At 39.5% G+C, this 18,016-nt stretch overlaps 1 long non-coding RNA gene across 3 annotated transcripts in view; it reads left to right on the forward strand.

Annotated features, from left to right (window-relative positions):
• Positions 1-15,059, forward strand: part of LOC132833733 (uncharacterized) — a 42,207-nt gene extending 27,148 nt beyond the window's left edge. For 2 of the 3 annotated variants that reach the window (XR_009647101.1, XR_009647103.1), the window contains 2 exons: positions 12,291-12,401; positions 13,043-15,059. This is a non-coding gene — a long non-coding RNA (uncharacterized LOC132833733). The remainder of the gene's footprint in view (positions 1-12,290; positions 12,402-13,042) is intronic. The other variant, XR_009647102.1, reaches the window with a different exon arrangement.
• Positions 15,060-18,016: the final 2,957 nt, after the last annotated feature.

Here is an 18,016-nt window from a genome sequence, read left to right on the forward strand (position 1 = left end):
CCTGCGATGTGACCACCTCCCTGAAATGATCACACTCTGCATCTTGTATGCTCCTCAGTATGTCCAAATGCCACTTCAACTGACCCATGTGGTCTCCACCCATGTAGAGCTGCAGCCAGACACTCTTCCTTATGAATTAAAAGTTAAAAAATTTGAACATTTTGACAAAACGTACCTCCTTACTGAGTCATTCCTTAGACATTGGGCACATGGAATTATCAATCACACTCAGAAATCCATATTGAGCATCTGCATACATCTTGCCAGTCTACTACCTTTGCCTGTTATGGATTTTGGGTGCAAATTTTCTATTGTCAATTTATAATAATGTGGTTGCCAGTCAATGATCTACTGAGTAAAAATTATCTAGTATAATTGTACAGACTGCAAAAGGACTAACTTTCTTGAATAATCTGCTTTGGCGATTATTCATTGAGCCAAAGTCCCATAGTTTTCAATTACAGGTTAGGGCATGAGACAGGCCCTGAATTTGCTTCCGTTGGAACACAGATCCAACCCTCTGTTATTGATGTTAATTTGACCTAAAAGCTTGTCATCTAGCTAACTGGCCCAATTGTTCATCTATATAATCCAAAGGGCCTGAGTTTAGTTTTGATCCGTGTTGTATAACAGTAGTTTGGGAGTACGTGCAGATGTTCAAAAACAGAATTGGGTTTGGTCATTATAATCTCTAAATGCTGTAATTATTGTCCAGGCTGTGCATGAAAGATGGTCTTTTGGACAGTCTCATGAAGCAAGCTGACCCGTTGCAGCCATACACTAACAAGAGTCAAGAGTGTGATGCTGGAAAAGCACAGCAAGTCAGGCAGCATCCAAAGAACAGGAGAATTGACATTTCAGGTATAAGCCCTTCATCAGGAATTCTTGATGAATCCTGATGATGGGCTTATGCCTGAAACGTCGATTTTTCTGCTCCTTGGATGCTGCCTGACCTGCTGTGCTTTTCCAGTATCACACTCTTGACTCTGATCTCCAGCATCTGCAGTCCTCACTTTCTCCTATACACTAACAAGAGTCAGTCCTTCAGGAAAGGCTAAATTAAACATTATGGGGAAAGAAACTTATGGTTTACTTTTAATATTTAATTAAATTGTTGAAAGGAATTCCATTTTGAGTTATTATCCTCCTGACAAAATATGCTAAAAATAATTTCTATTTTTGTTAAAGTAGGTTCACCTAATTACCTTGACTGGTGTGAGACAGATGTCGGGTATTAGCTTGAATAATTGTATTACTTTTTACATCGGAAACCCAAGACAATTAAATTCTCTAACCAATTTAGGTTTAAATTGAATCTTGTTCCTCTTGTATCTCTTAATACTTCAGTTGCTGTAAACTCTCTGGAAGAGCTTTGTTGGCCTATATAGCATAGATTTCAAAAGTTGCTACATTTAAACAGCACCTTTTTAAACAAAACACTTACTCAATTAAAAGACATGTGTACAGAATTTTTAGCAGAACTGTATGAATAACCAAAGCTAGGATGGATGCAGATCATTTTTTGAAATACAGATGATACAAGCTCAAGCAATATTATGGAAATCCCATATTCTTGTAACAATTTGAAACACATCACATGTCAATAGGTGAAATAACTGCACAGAGACTTGTATCCTATCAACAAGTCACCCTTTATTTACTTGTGTATAGTACACTGGCTGTAGCCTGGACTGTGAAGATCCTCATCTCCTGGTTATATTAGTCAGACAGGGCTTTCCTGATTGGACGGGTAACTAGGGAGAAAATAAGGCCCCTCAAAGATCAGCAAGGCGGCCTTTGTGTGGAGCTGCAGAAAGTGGGAGAGATACTAAATGAGTATTTTGCATCAGTATTTACTGTGGAAAAGGATATGGAAGCCTGTAGGCAAATAGATGGAGACATCTTGCAAAATGTCCATATTACAGAGAAGGAAGTGCTGGATGTCTTGAAACAGGTAAAGGTGGATAAATCCCGGGACCTGATCAGGTGTACCTTAGAACTCTGCGGGAAGCTAGGGAAGTAATTGCTGGGCCTCTTGCTGAGATATTTGTATCATCGATAGTCACAGGTGAGGTGCCGGAAGTTGGCCAACATGGTGCCACTGTTTAAGAAGGGTGGTAAGGACAAGCCAGGGTACTATAGACCAGTGAGCCTGACGTCGGTGTTGGGCAAGTTGTTGGAGGGAATCCTGAGGGACAAGATTTACATGTATTTGGAAAGGCAAGGACTGATTAGGGATAGTCCACATGGCTTTATTCATGGGAAATAATGTCTCACAAACTTGATTGAGTTTTTTGAGGAAGAAACAAAGAGGATTAATGAGGGCAGAGAGGTAGATGTGATCTATATGGACTTCAGTAAGGCGTTCAATAAGGTTCCCCATGGGAGACTGATTAACAAGGTTAGATGTCACGGAATACAGGGAGAACTAGCCATTTGGAAACAGAACTGGCTCAAAGGTAGAAGACAGAGGGTGGTGGTGGAGGGTTGTTTTTCAGACTGGAGGCCTGTGACCAGTGGAGTGCCACAAGGATCGGTGCTGGGTCCAGTACTTTTCGTCACTTATATGAATGATTTGGATGTGAGCATAAGAGGTATAGTTAGAAAGTTTGCAGATGACACCAAAATTGGAGGTGGACAGCGAAGAAGGTTACCTCAGATGACAATGGGATCTTGACCAGATGGGCAAATGGGCTGAGGAGTGGCAGATGGAGTTTAATTTAGATAAATGTGAGGTGCTGCATTTTGGGAAAACAAATCTTAGCAGGACTTATTCACTTAATGGTAAGGTCCTAGAAAGTGTTGCTGAACAAAGCGACCTTCATAACTCCTTGAAAGTGGAGTCACAGGTAGATAGGTTAGTGAAGAAAGCGTTTGGTATGCTTTGTTTCATTGGTCAGAGTATTGAGTACAGGAGTTGGGAGGTCATGTTGCGGCTGTACAGGACATTGGTTAGGTCACGGTTGGAATATTGCGTGCAATTCTGGTCTCCTTCCTATCTGAAAGATGTTGTCAAACTTGAAAGGGTTCAGAAAAGATTTACAAGGATGTTGCCAGGGTTGGAGAATTTAAGCTATTGGGAGAGGTTGAACAGGCTGGGGCTGCTTTCCCTGGAGCGTCGGAGGCTGAGGGGTGACCTTATAGAGGTTTACAAAATTATGAGGGGCATGGATAGGGTAAATAGGCAAAGTTTTTTTTCCTGGGGTCGTAAAGTCCAGAACTAGAGGACATAGGTTTAGGGTGAGAGGGGAAAGATATAAAAGAGACCTACGGGACAACTTTTTCACATAGAGGGTGGTACGTGTATAGAGCTGCCAGAGGAAGTGGTGGATGCTTGTACAATTACAACATTTAAGATGGGTATTTGGATGGGTATATGAATAGGAAGGGTTGGGAGGGATATGGGCCGGGTGCTGGCAGGTGGGACTAAATTGGGTTGGGATATCTGGTTGGCATGGACAGGTTGGACTGAAGGGTCTGTTTCCATGCTGTACATCTCTATGACTCTATGACCAGGTTAACAACCCAAATCAATGACCTCATAGTCAACAAGGCCTAACTGGTTTCAATCACTACAATAGGTATAGATCATTTTGAGTAAAATTTCAGTTTAGTGGCTGACTTTGTTCCAACTATTTGGTTACCAATAAAAATGTTGATTTTACATTTACTACTAGGTAGAACATTGACTTTGTTTTCAGATAGAATAAGTAAAAATCTGCTCGCTATATAAGAATGCTAATTTAGTTGATTTTGACATTCCCTATCCAGTTCCAAGTTGGCTCCTCAACTCCATCAGGGTGTAAGTGTAGATGTTTGGAATGGAATGACATTTTTATTCAAATTGAATTAGCTTTGTCACATTGAAACGTTTCGAAGTCACCACTTACAACACCATCTTAGGTATCAAAATACAAATTCTGGAGCACAAATTCTATGGAATTTCTTTTTTGAAAGGAATAAAAAGTTCACCATTGGAGACCTTCAAAAGTACAAAGTCATAGTAATAAATTAGAAAAATAAAGTAATAAAAAGTTCAGAATAACAGTCCTTCCATGATAACATAATAAGGAAAAAAAAGAATTTTTTAAAAATGAGAAGACAAAGTCCACCTATGTACGTGCAAGCAAGGTGTTTTTTTAAACCAAGTGTAGTGCCATGATCCACCAGTACACTGCAATAAAAATAGTGGGATGCAAGTTTAATTAATTATTTTTCTCTTCTACGTCATTAAAGTAATGTTTGCAGGTTGGAAGGGAAGTATTAGACCAGAGGAACAAGGGCAGTAGTGCTATGAATTTAAAAGGAAAAGTTGCAAATGCTGGAGGTTACAAATAAAGACAGAAATGGTAGAAATAGACTGCAGGTTAGTCAGTATATGTAGACATAAAATGTGGCATTTGAGTCCACATCTTCACTGGAACAGTATTTGTAATGTAATGTTAACTTGTTAGAATTTCTACCAACAGAATCAATGCATGGCAGTCGCTGTGATCTAAATGAAATGTGTTTTTACTGATTTTTTTAATGACTTGGATGGAATTATGGGACATGCAAGAATTCCAGTTATAAAAGAAACAAAAGCTTTAATTTCTCTAGCAACTTTCACTCTTCTTGTACATCCATCTTATCCTAACAGTATATCCTTCTACGTCTTTCTCCTTCATGTTTTCATCCACCTACTCCTTAAAGTGTCTATGCTGTTCACTACCACAGGGAGTTATGGTTGTCACGTTCCTCCATATTTTCCTCACTTGCTGGGAAAGAAGCCCTGAATTTACTATTTGATTTGTAAGTGTCTTACATTCAGTTTTGTCTTCAAAATCAAATCACAGTTTCTAAATTTGCAGATGATGTCACATTAGGGGGAGAGGTTAGTGAACTGCAACCAATTATAGGATGACATTAATAAACTTTGGAATGGTCAAATAATTGTCAAATGAAGTTGTACACAGTTAAAGGTGAGGTCGTACATTTTAGTAGGAAGAATAAGTAAGTCATTAGTAACATGATGAAAGGTATCAACAACATTACTACCAAATAGCACCTGCTCGGCTAGAATCTGCTCACTGATGCCCAGTTTAGGTTTCCGCCAGGCTCACTCAGCTCCTGACTTTTTTACAGCCTTGGTGCAAGTATGGACATGAGCTAAATTCCAGAGATTAGGTGAATGTTTCTGCCCTTGACATCAAGACTGCATTTGACAGAGTGAGGCATTAGCAGCCCTACCTAAACTGGAGTCAATGGGAATCAGGAGAAAACCCCTTTGCTGTTTGGAATCATACTTGGTACAAAGGAAGGTGGTTGTGATTATCAGAGGTCAGTCAGCTCAGCTCCAGGATATCTCTGCAGGAGTTCCTCATAGTACTATCTTTGGCCCAGCCATTTTCAGCTACTTCATCATCAACCTTCCCTCCATCATAAGGTCAGAAATGGGGATCATTGCAGCACCATTTGCAACTCCTCAGATACTGAAGCATTTATTATCCAGGCTCAGGCTGAAAAGTGGCAGTTAATATTTGGGCCACACAAATGCTAGAAAATGATCATCTCCAATAAAAGACAATCAAACCATTACCCTTTGACATTCATCATTAGTGAATCAACCCCTGTCAAAATCCTAAGATTATCATTGACCATAAACTGAACTGAACTAGCCATATAAATACAGTGGTTACAAGAACAAGTCAAAGGCTAGGAATCCTGCAGCTAGTAACTCACCTCCTGTCTTCCCAAAGCCTGTCTCCCAACTACAAGGCACAAGTCGGGAATGTGATGAATACTCCCCATTTGTCTGGGTGACTGCAACTGCAATGACCCTGAGAAAACTTGACACTACCCAAGACAAAGTAGCTGAGTTGATTGGCACCACATCCACTACCTCCACCAGTAGCAGCAGTGTGTACCATTTTTAAATGCTCTGCAGAAATTCACCAAAGCTGCTTAGACAGTACCTTCCAAACCCATGACTACTCCAGGACAAGGGCTTCCGGAACATGTGAAAAACCATCTGCAAGTTCCCCTCCAAGCCACTCACCATCCTAACTTGGAAATATATTGCCATTCATTCAGTGTTGTTGGAGTCAAAATCCTGGAATTCCCTCCCTAAATGCATTGTATGTCTACCAACAGCAAGCGGACTGTGATGGTTCAAGAAGACTCCGCTCACCACCATTTTCTCAAGGGCAATAAATGCTGGCCAACCAGTGATGCCCACATCCTATCAGTGATTAAAAACAAAAGTTCAAGTCCAAACTAGATGGATAGCTACTCTTTCAACCCAAAAATCAGTTGGTACCTCACAAATCAGAAATCTGGCTGCTCCACAGTGATATTGGTGGTAACCTTAATTGGCAGGAAGTAATATCTTAGAAAGCTGCTGGCCTTTCAGACTGGCAGTGTCAGAAGAAAGCAGTGACCACTGCCATGACTATAAGTTGCCCCAAAACCAAAGAAATAATGTCTCCTTGACTTGAGGTAAGTCCTAGGAGATGGAACGTGCCTAGCTGGGAAATCAACAAGCTAAATGAGTGGATAGAGGTTTAGTTTCAAGAGACAATGGGGGAGGAGTAACAGGGGGTTACAATTTAGGGGTAATAGCAAAAGAGAACCCCCAAAGAAGGTATGCCTCTCTTCCTGCCCAACATCAGCCAATACCGTCAAAGCAGTGGAGCTATCTGGCCATACTTCTGCCTTTTCCTCCAGACTGAAAATGCAACAGAGATAAATTGAGACCCTTAAATGGCAGTCAATTGCCCACTATGGGCCTCAAATACTTAAGTGAGCTATCTGACACCTTACCCTCCCCCATAATATGTACAGGGCAGGGGTAGGTGGGAAGGTGGAAGGCTGGGCACTCCCTATAGTTTATCAACTCCTTCTTTAGATAAATCAATGGCTTATTTGAGCGGTGGATAGGTGAATGATGTGAGTCAATGCGGATGTTGTTGAAAAGATTTACAAAGCTAAGACCAGAAATATTTGGGCATCCATTGTGGGGTAAGGTGAACAGCTTTAACAGTTGTCTAACATCTTGAGATTCTTTCAACTTTTTTTGGGTAACTATAAGGCCGCAGGATGGATAAGGTGATGGCACGTGGTAGAGGAAAACATGTAGGTGGATCAAAAAGGAATCAGTGATCATAGGTAAAGTAGTGTCAGAGAGATTTATAGCATTGTCTAAAGCAAAGACCATAAGCCCAATGGCTGTGTTGCCTATCCGGTGTCAGGGTTCAGGACATCTGCTCAAGAGGGAAGATGAATTTGCACTAGATTGCAGGCTACCTAACAGCAACCATGTTGTTGTGTGTAGCAAAAAATGAAGAAATAATAGGAGCTGGTCGGAAAACCATGATGATAATCATGAGATTTGAAAGTGCATCTTGACTGGAAATTTCAGATGAACAAAGGTAGCATGAATGAGGAGTTCATGGGAATGTTCTCAGGATAATTTCTTCGAACAGAATTTTTGGAGTTGACCGGAGAACAGATTATACTAACCTTGGCATTGAGTCACAAACATGATTAATTAATGATCTCAGAAAATGTGCTGTAGGTAGCAGCGACCATAACATTTTTGAATTTTAAGTTCAGTTTGAGGGAGAATGAAATGGGCTCAAGATGATTTTTATTTAAATCTTAGTAGCAGCAATTAGAAGGGCATGAAAGCAGAGCTGGCTAAATTGAATTGGCAAATTAGCTTAAATGATAAGTCAATAGAGATGCTGTGGCAGACATCTAAGGGGGATATTTCAGAATTTGCAGAATGGTAAGTCATTCGAGTGCGTAAGAAAAATTCCAAGGGATTGACACATCATCTGTGCCTAACCAGAAAGACTAACTATTGTATCAAACTTAAATAAAATGTACATTATTGTGCAAAGATACATTAGGAAATTGGGTAGAATATAAAAAATGGCTAAAATAATAATCAGTGACAAATAGAATATGAGAAAAAGTTGGCACATATATAAAAACAGATATTGAGAGTTTCTGTATAATGCTTAACTTATTGGGATGGAAAGAAGATTGGCTAGCTAGTATGAATCAGAGAGTAGGCATAGGGGTGAAAGATTCAGGAGTAGGCAGGAATGTAGATTTAAATTACAATCAGAGCAGCCATGATCTTATTAAATGGCAGAGTAAGGTCAAGGGGCCAAATGGCCTACCCTTGCTCCTTGTTCATATATAAACAAGTTGAGCCTCTGTTCTTTCAATAAAAGAAGCTTGCTGGTCGAACCTAATAAAAACATTTTGATAAGGTGGATAAAGAAAAAAAATTTCCTCTTGCAGAGAAGATCATAACAAGAGCTCATCAATACAAGGTAGTCACCAAGAAATCCAACAGGGGATTCAGAAGAAGTTTCTTTATCCAGAGTGATGAGAATGTGGAACTCACTAGCACGGATTCGTTGAATCAAATAGTAAAGATGATTTGATGGCATAGTATATTGACATATTGAGAGAAAGGAAAGAGGATTACAAGTTTAACTGAGGAAAGAGGAGAAGGAACTTGTAGAGCCTAAATGTCAACTTGGACCGGGTGGACTGAATAGCTAGCTTCTGTACTGTATATTCTGTGTAAATTGGATCAATTCCATTGTAAATAAATATAAATAGGATATCAGTTATTCCAGCAATTAAAAGATGATTGTCTAATTACTTCTTTATTTGGAAGAAATAGTTGAATTGAAGAGATAGTGAGGAAAGAGATCAGTCTGAGACTGGTACAGTTGGGAAAAGGAGCAAGTCAAACAGTCAGGAACAAAAAAGAGAAGCAGGTAGGTCTGATCAATTAAACTGCAATTATCTCCATGCAAGAGACCCGACATGTAAGGCAGATGAACTCAGGGCATTGTGGAAACATGAGATTGGGATATCATAGCTACTACAGAAATGTGGCTTAGGAAAGGACACTACTGGCAGCTTGATGCTCCAGGGTATAGATGCTGCAGTAAGGATAGAAAGGGGCAAGAGAGGAAGTGGAGTAGCAATTTTGATTAGGGATAATATTATGGCTGTACTTAGGGAGGATATTCCTGGGAGTATGTTGAAGGAAGTTATTTGGGTAGAACTGAAAAATAAGAAAGGAATGATCATCTTATTAGGATTGTACCATAGATCCCCCAATGCTCAGTGGAAAATTGAGAAACAAATTTGTAAGAGATCTCAGTTATCTCTAAGAATAAAAGGATGGTTAGGGTAGGAGATTTTAACTTTCCAAACATAGACTGGGATTGCCACAGTATCAAGGGCTTGGATGGAGAGGAATTTGTTGAGTCTGTACAAGAAAATGTTTTGAATTAGTACATGGATGTTCTTACTAGAAAAGGTGCAACACCTGATCTTCTGTTGGAAAATAGGGCAGGGCAGGTGACTGAGGTGTCATTGGAGGAGCCAGTGACGATAATTCTATTAGTTTTAAAACAGTGATGGAACAGAATAGATCGGAACTAAAAGTTAAAGTTCTACATTAGAGGAAGGCCAATTTTGACAGTATTAGTAAGAACTTCTAAAAATTGATTGGGAGCAGATCTTTGCAGGTAAAGGGATGGCTGTAAAATGGGAAGCCTTCAAAAATGAGATAATGAGAGTCCAGTCCTGTTAGGGTGAAGGGCAAGCCTGGTAGGTTGGGGAATGCTGGATGACTAGAGAAATTGAAGTTTTGGTAAGAAGGAAGCATGTGTCAGGTACAGACAACAGAGATTGAATGAATCCGTAGAAGAGTATAAAGGCAGTAGGAGTATACTTAAAAGGGAAATCAGGAGGGCAAAAGGCAACATGAGACAGTTCTGGCAAATACGGTTACGGAGAATCCAAAGGGATTCTACAAATATATTAAGGACATAAGAGTAACAAGGGAGAGAATAATGTTCAGCAAGGTCACCTATGTGTGAAACTGCAGGAGATGGGTGTGATACTAAATGAGCATTTTGCATCAGTGTTTACTGTGGAGAAGTATACGGAAGACCGAGAACATCGGGGAAAACGGCGACATCTTGAAAAATGTCCATACAGAGGAGGTAGTGCTGGACATCTTAAAACACAGAAAGGAGGATAAATCCCTGGGACCTGATCTGGTGTACCCTAGAACTTTGTGGGAAGCTAGGGAAGTGATTGCTGGGCCCCTTGCTGAGATGTTTGTATCATCAATAGCCACATGTGAGCTGCCAGAAGACTAACGAGGTGATATTATTTAAGAAAGGTGGTAGGGAAAAGCCAGGGAGATATAGACCAGTGAGCTTGACATCAGTGGTGGGCAAATTGTTGGAGGGGATCCTAAGGGACAGGATGTACACGTATTTGGAAAGACAAGGACTGATTAGGGATAGTCAGCATGGCTTTGTGTGGGTAATCTTTTCTCATGAACTTGATCGAGTTTTTTTGAAGTAGTAACAAAGGATTAATGAGGGCAGAGCAGTGGATGCAGTCTATATGGACTTCAATAAGGTGTTTGACAAGGTTCCTCATGGCAGATTAGTTAGCAAGATTAAGTCACAATGAATATAGGAAGAACTAACCATTTGGATACAGAATTGACTCAAAGGTAGAAGACAGAGGGTGATGGCGGAGGGTTGCTTTTCAGACTGAAGATTGGTGACTAGCAGTGTGTCACAAGGATCTATTGCTTTTTGTCATTTATATAAATGATTTGTATGTGAATATAGGTGAAGTATACAGTGAAGAAGGTTACCTCAGAGTACAACTGGACTTGGATCAGATGGGTCAATGGGCTGAGGAGTGGCAGATGGAGATTAATTTAGATAAATGTGAGATGCGTTATTTTGAAAAGACAAATCAGGGCAGGACTTTTAAAAGGTTATAGAGGTTTATAAAATAATAAGGGGCATGGATAGGATGATAGCATGGATAGAAAAAAGTATTTTCCCCCAGTTGCTAAGTCCAAAACTTGAGGGCATAGGTTTAAGATGGGAGGGAAAAGATTTAAAAGGGACTTAAGAGGCGACTTTTTCACGCAGAGGGTGAAGCGTGTATGGAATGAGCTGCCAAAAGATGTGGAGGAGGCTGGTACAATTACAACATTTAACAGGTATCTGGATGGGTATGTGAATAGGAAGGGTTGAGAGGGATATGGGCAAAATATCGACAAAAGGGACTAGATTTAAGATATCTTTTTGGACCAAAGAGTCTATTTCCGTGCTGTACAGCTCTATGACTCTTAGTTTATTAAATTGGACTTTTTAGTTCTGCCCTTTCCCATTGGCACAGTGGGTAGTGTAACTCCAGCTTCCTGTTTGTATTGCAGCTGAAATGTTAGTACTAGTTTAATATAGAATATATGCAGCATTTTGCAGCTGGCCTATGGTTTTGGCAAAACCAATCCTTTATTTGATTTGAGATAGAATAAACAGAGGAGGGCAGGAGTGTCGCATTGTGTACAGTATTTGAACTGTTTAATTTGCAGTTTGAACATTCAGCTTTTTGTGCAGCATTCAGTGCACTGAGAGAAATATCAAACATTTCTAAATAAAATTGAATCTGTGTACTAATTGTCAAATGTAGATTTGTTACAAACCATTGCTTTGCTTTTTAAAATCAAAATTCCTCTTCTCTGTCATGATAGGTTACAATTCAATGGACAGTGTCAGCCATTCACATCACTTTAGCCTGGAATGTGAATGTTGGAAGATTAATCAGTCATAGCTGAAAATGTGTTGCTGGAAAAGCGCAGCAGGTCAGGCAGCATCCAAGGAGCAGGAGAATCGACGTTTCGGGCATGATCCCTTCCTGAAGAAGGACTCAAGCCCGAAACGTCGATTCTCCTGCGCCTTGGATGCTGCCTGACCTGCTGTGCTTTTCCAGCAACACATTTTCAGCTCTGATCTCCAGCATCTGCAGTCCTCACTTTCTCCTCGAAGATTAATTAGTCATAGCCAACCATGATCCTAACATTTGCATGTGCACTTTCCTGCAAAGGGTCTCTAGTCACAATCTAATTTTAATGAGAGCCAGCCCTCAAAAATTGACTGGTCTGCATTTGGAAGTACTGAACAGGAGGTCTGACGGATGTGTTTTCTAGGCGAGCCTTCCAAGGTTCACTTGATGAAAAAATCTACAGGCAAGGTGCTAGAATTTACAGATTAGCAAAAACTAAGAGATTTACAGCCTCAAGTTGACCGAAAGCTTGGGTACTGAAAATGCAGCTAGAAAGACATCTTTGATGTAATTTTTGATGTATTGAGCAAGAACTTGATATTGACTTACATTAGGACAAAAAGATCACGTAAATTTTGATGTTTCTTACAACTACTAACCCTCTATCTCTCAAGGAAAGCTTTACTAGTACCTTTGAATGGAGTCTACAGCAATTGTATACCATACAAGATATTGTATCACAAAGGAGGACTGAAATAGAGAGCAAGACAGCTTTGAAAAAAAAGGTAACCATAATGTATTAACACCAGAATGTATAAGCAATGCAGATCCAATGATGACCTAAATGTGGATATGTGATTTCAAAATATTTTCTATACTAAACAGGCAATAGGGAAGCCATACCATGATATAGGCAAGTGCATCCAATGATCAGTTGACTGCATGGCTATCTATGGCTATGAAGGTCATAAAAACAGCCAACTTCTCTGGCATAGCTTATTCCATGCAAGCTGTGTAATTTCAGTCAGAGTGTTGTTTGGGCATACATTCATCAGTTTGTTCTACTTTATATGGGTGAAAGATTTTATCGGCTTTCATGATCCATACAAAAGGATGGACAACTAATATGCAGCTAACATAAATATTCTGTGGATGTCAATCAAGAATTCAGAGCAAAACTCTGGTCTCCAGTCACTCTCACTATCTGAAATAGGTGACGTATATGCCATTACTAAGCAAAAACTTGCTCCATTCATCAGGTAATTGGGAATATTGCTAGTTCAGCAACAGAGCAGTCACAGTGAAACAGGGACATCAGGTTTTGTGAATTTTTTAAATGTCTGGAGGAATAAGTAACATCCATGTAATTTTGAAAACTTCTCATGTTGACTTCCAACTTTAATTTTTACCTTTCTTGCACTTTCAGATCACATGTGACAATATGTCAAAGATTCCACATGATAACACAAGACATGGTGGAAATTTCCATACTGCATCCATCCTTTAGAATTCAGCTCTTCCTATGCATTTCAAAGAAGAAAATCATGTCCCTGACTCCTGAGAAGCCTTATCTCCTGCTCAATTTGGACTTCACGAAGTAGGATGACCATACATCCCACTTTAAAAAGTCCTATTGGAGGTAACACTGATGTCCCAGCTTGTTCTTTTAAAGTAGCAAGTTGTCCCATATTTTCTGCATCCTTATGTCAAATTGTGTGTTGGAACAACCAAGGTCACCAAATGGTTTCATCAAGGGTAGGTCATGTCTCACAAACCTCACTGAGCTTTTTGAGAAGGTGACTATGTGGATGAAGGTAGGGCAGTTGACTTCAGTAAGGCCTTTGATAAGGTTCCACATGGTAGGCTGTTGGAGAAAATGCAGAAACATGGGATTGATGGTGATTTAGCAGGTTGGATTAGAAACTGGCTTTCTGTGAGAAGGCAGCAAGTGGTGGTTGATGGAAAATATTCAGCCTGGAGTCCGGTTACTAGTGGTGTGCCACAAGGATCTGTTTTGGGACCACTGCTGTTTGTCATTTTTATAAATGACTTAGACCCAAGCATAGGTGAATGGGTTAGTAAGTTTGCAGATGACACTAAAGTCAGTGGAGTAGTGGACAGTGTGGAAGAATGTTACAGGTTGCAGGGGGACTTGGATAAACTGCAGAATTGGGCTGAGAGGTGGCAAGTGGAGTTCAATGCAGATAAATATGAGGTGATTCACTTTGGGAAGAATTACAGGAAGGCAGAATACTAGGTCAATGGAAAGATTCTTGGTAGTGTGGATATGCAGAAGGATCTTGGAGTCCATGGCCATAGATCCCTGAAAGTTGCTACTCAAGTTGATAATGCTGTTAAGAAAGCATACGGTGTGTTGGGTTTTGTTGGTAGAGGGATTGAGTTCCGGAGCCTCAATATCATGCTACAACTGTACAAAATGCTGGTGCGGCCGCACTTGGAATATTGTGTACAGTTCTGGTCGCCATATTTTGGGAAAGATGTGGAAGCATTGGAAAAAATTCAGAGGAGATTTACCAGGATGTTGCCTGGTCTGGAGGGAAGGTCTTATAAGGAACGCTGACAGACTTGGATCTGTTCTCATTGAAAAGAAGAAGGCTAAGAAGGGTATTGATAGAGACATACAAGACGATCAGAGGGTAGACAGTGAAAGTCTTTTTCCTCGGATGATGATGCCAGCTTGTACAAGGGGGCATAGCTACAATTTGAGGGGTGATAGATATAACACAGATGTCAGAGGCAGGTTCTTTACTCAGAATAACGGGAAGGCAGAATACTGGAATGCCCTACCTGCCAATGTAGTTAACCGAGCCACATTAGGGAGATTTAAACAATTCTTGATAAATATATGGATGATGATGGGATAGTGTAAGGAGATGGGCTTAGATTAGTTCACAGGTCAGCGCAACATCGAGGGCTGAAGAGCCTGTTCTGCACTATATTGTTCTATGTTCTATGTTCTTGAAACAAATCTAAAGGTACATGTGGGGTAATGTTATATTATTTTTATTTTATTCCAAAATGAAGACAAATTCTATGAAAAAGATACACCAACTTTGGCTAACTCAAGGAATTAAGGATGGTATCAATGTGAATGAAAAGGTATGCAATGCTGTGAAAACTGGGAAAAGTTCACAAAATAGGAAAAGTTGATGAATCATCTCCTGTTGTTTATCTCCCAGTCTTGCTCTGATAAAACAAAGAAATGCAGATTCTGGAGATCTGAAACAAGTATAAAGTGCTGGAGAAACTGTCAGTCTGGCAACATCTTTGATACATTTTGAGGTTAGCAGATCCTGATGAAGGGTCACTGGACTCAAAACATTAATTGCTTCTCTCGCCACATCTCTCCACAGATGCTGCCACATAAATTCAGTTTCTGCAGCACACACTATTCTTGTTTCAGATCCTTATCTTTATGTTCAATACCCAGTATAATGAAAGATATAATTGCAGTAGCCTTTTTAATCACTTGCTGTATCTTTTGTGACTTATGCATTAGAATGCCTAGATCCATCTGCAGTTGTTCACCATTTAAATAATACTCTGCTTTTTTATTCTTCTTGCCAAAATGAACAACTTCACATTTTCCCACTTTACACTTCATCTGCCAGATTTTTGCCCATTCACTTAACAAAGATGCAGACCGATTCTGGATAGGTTATGTTATCTTCACAACAGTTTTCTAACTATCTTTGTGTTACCTGAAGGCCTGGCAGCTAAAGTTGCAATCTCCTCATCTAAGTTATTGATATAAATTGTAAAAAGGAGGGCCCAGCACAAACCTGAGGGACTTCATTCATCATATCCTGCAAATCCAAATGTGTCCATTTATGCATAATCTGTTTTCTGACAACTAGCCAATCTTCTATCCAGTTTGTTATATTAATGCCTATACCATGAGTTCCTACTTGCACATTTTTTTTTAAAATGAGGAATCTTGTTAAATCTCTTCAGGAAATCCAAATACATTACAATGAGCTTCTCTTTATCCATAGCACATTATTCTTTCACAAATTACAATAAACTGGTTAAACATGATTTTCCTTTCATAAAACAATGCTGGTTCATCCTGATTACCTTAGATTTTTCCAAGCGTCCAATTATAATCTCCTAAAATGATCAATTCCAACACCCTTCCTAAGGACAGGCATTAAGCCAACAGACCTCTTGTGAGAAAGTGTATAAGGTATAAGCAGGTAGGGAAAGAGCTAGTTTTGGGTTTTGTGAAACAAGCAGTTCAGCTGAGCACGACTAAGATCAGATAAGAACTTGCACTCAACAATGGGGTACTGGAGGCAAGGGTAATAGGTTAACAAGGTGGAAATGCATTCATTATATAGAGCCATTTAACAATATTGGAAGCATTCATTATGTAAGGTCAGTTTAACAAGGTAAAAAGTATTCATTATGGGAAGCCAGTTAAGGTTAAGAACATTCATTGTGTAACAGCAGATGGCTTAATCTTTGCTATTGACACTCGCTGATTGTAATGGTCACCCAAACAATATGTATATTGCCTTATCTGGATGCTCCTTCCTGTAAAATGATGGTATAATTCATTAAGAAATTGCTGTTTGAGAGAGAGGACAGGGAATCCATGCTCCTGTGTACATGGGTGATTGTTCTCTCTCCCTCCAGGGCCTGCAATAAAGATGGAGGTAAAACTATACTGTGTCTCTGAGCATTTTGCTTTGGTCAACTGAGGGAGGGGAAATGGGATGGCACTGGTTTCCTGTTTTCACCTCCCTCCCTTGAATCTATTTGAGTCTAATGGAACCTTACTAGAATCTAATGAATTTTGGAAAAATAACGCCAATGCATCTACTACCTCACTACCTACCTGTTTTAAGACCCTTTGATAAAGTACATTAGGATTGTAAGCTTATCAACTGATAGAGCTATCAGTTTGTTCAGTAGCACTTCTCGTGATTATAATTCTACCAAACACTTCTGTCCCTGTTGATCTAATTTACAGTTAACATTGATTTTTTTTGTGTCCACTATGAAAACAGAAACAAGTTTTTTTTTGTTACATCCACCGTTGCCTTATCAAACTATTAACTCTGCTTTATGGCCCACTGGAGGCCCAACATCCACCACTTTGTTTGTTGTAGATGCCTCTGAATATGCTTGCTTTTAAACATTTTCATTTATTCACTCACAGGATGTGTGCATCACTGGTAAGGCCAGCATTTATTGCCCATCCCTAACTGCCCAGAGGCAGTTAATAGTCAATCACATTATAGCAACTCCTAATACTCTCATGTATTGTCCTGATTAACCTTTTCGTTATTCCCTGCTGTCCTTCTATGCTGCCCAGCTGCTCACACTTGTGCAGTCGTGCGTCTCCTTAGCTTCCTGCCTTTCCCTGACCTTCAATTTTTGATGTCCTGCTTCAAACTCCATTTGATTTCAAACATTTAACTAAATTTGATCCCTCACCTCCCTGCTCAGCACACTTATTAGCAAAAAGCTCAAGTTTATGTATTTCTTTCCCCATGCAGCATATTCCAATGCTTCGAACCAATTTTTTTAAACTCATTCAACCTGTCAGTGAAGTTTGCCTCTTGCTAATTATGCCCCCTTACTTAAAACTTAGACTCTCAAGTTTTATATTCACGATTTTTTCACAAAACCCAGCAATCCCATTAGTTTAAAAATGGCTTCATCCACCACAGATGTTTTTAATTTCTTGCGAGTTTGAACCACCAACTTTTCTGTATCATTCAAATTTTCTTCAAAGTATCTTTTTGCTACCTCACATTTTGTTCTTGAATTCCTCTTCACACTTTATTGTTGAATCCACCATCTTGTTAATATACTCTTACAGCTTTTTTTTAGGGGGTAATTAATTGTTCCGATCCGGAAGGCAGCATTGGTTCTTGCGTTTTATCTCTTGCAGTTGATGTTGCAATGATCCCCTTCCTCCTTGTGCTCTGTCCTGCTTTTCCTACAGGAATATTTGACGAAATAATTGCAGAAAAAAACTTGAGGTTGTGCCACAATAAAAGATCTAATGATAGATTTCCTGTACTTTAACAGATTACTTTCTAAATATTTTCAAGAAATTTAAATAGAGTTTCCCTCAACTACACTTCCGAGGACACGAAATTATTTCTGACATCTTGATCAGCGATTATTTCAATGCCACACCAGATAATGGTATAACTCAAACCAGACAAACTCTTTAGGGTTATTATTAAAGGCAGAAAAATGTTTTCCTCGAATCTCAAAAGGGTAATATGCACGGTGGAGCTGCTACCACTAGTTGTCTCCATTGAGCATATTTGCTTAAGTGCCTGTTAATTTTAATGGTAGTGAATAGTATTTCTTCCGATCTTTTGAATGAAAGAATTAGACAAAAGCAGCTTTCCTCTTT

Source organism: Hemiscyllium ocellatum, chromosome 37, assembly GCF_020745735.1.
Source record: "Hemiscyllium ocellatum isolate sHemOce1 chromosome 37, sHemOce1.pat.X.cur, whole genome shotgun sequence".
NCBI classification, from domain to species: domain Eukaryota; kingdom Metazoa; phylum Chordata; class Chondrichthyes; order Orectolobiformes; family Hemiscylliidae; genus Hemiscyllium; species Hemiscyllium ocellatum.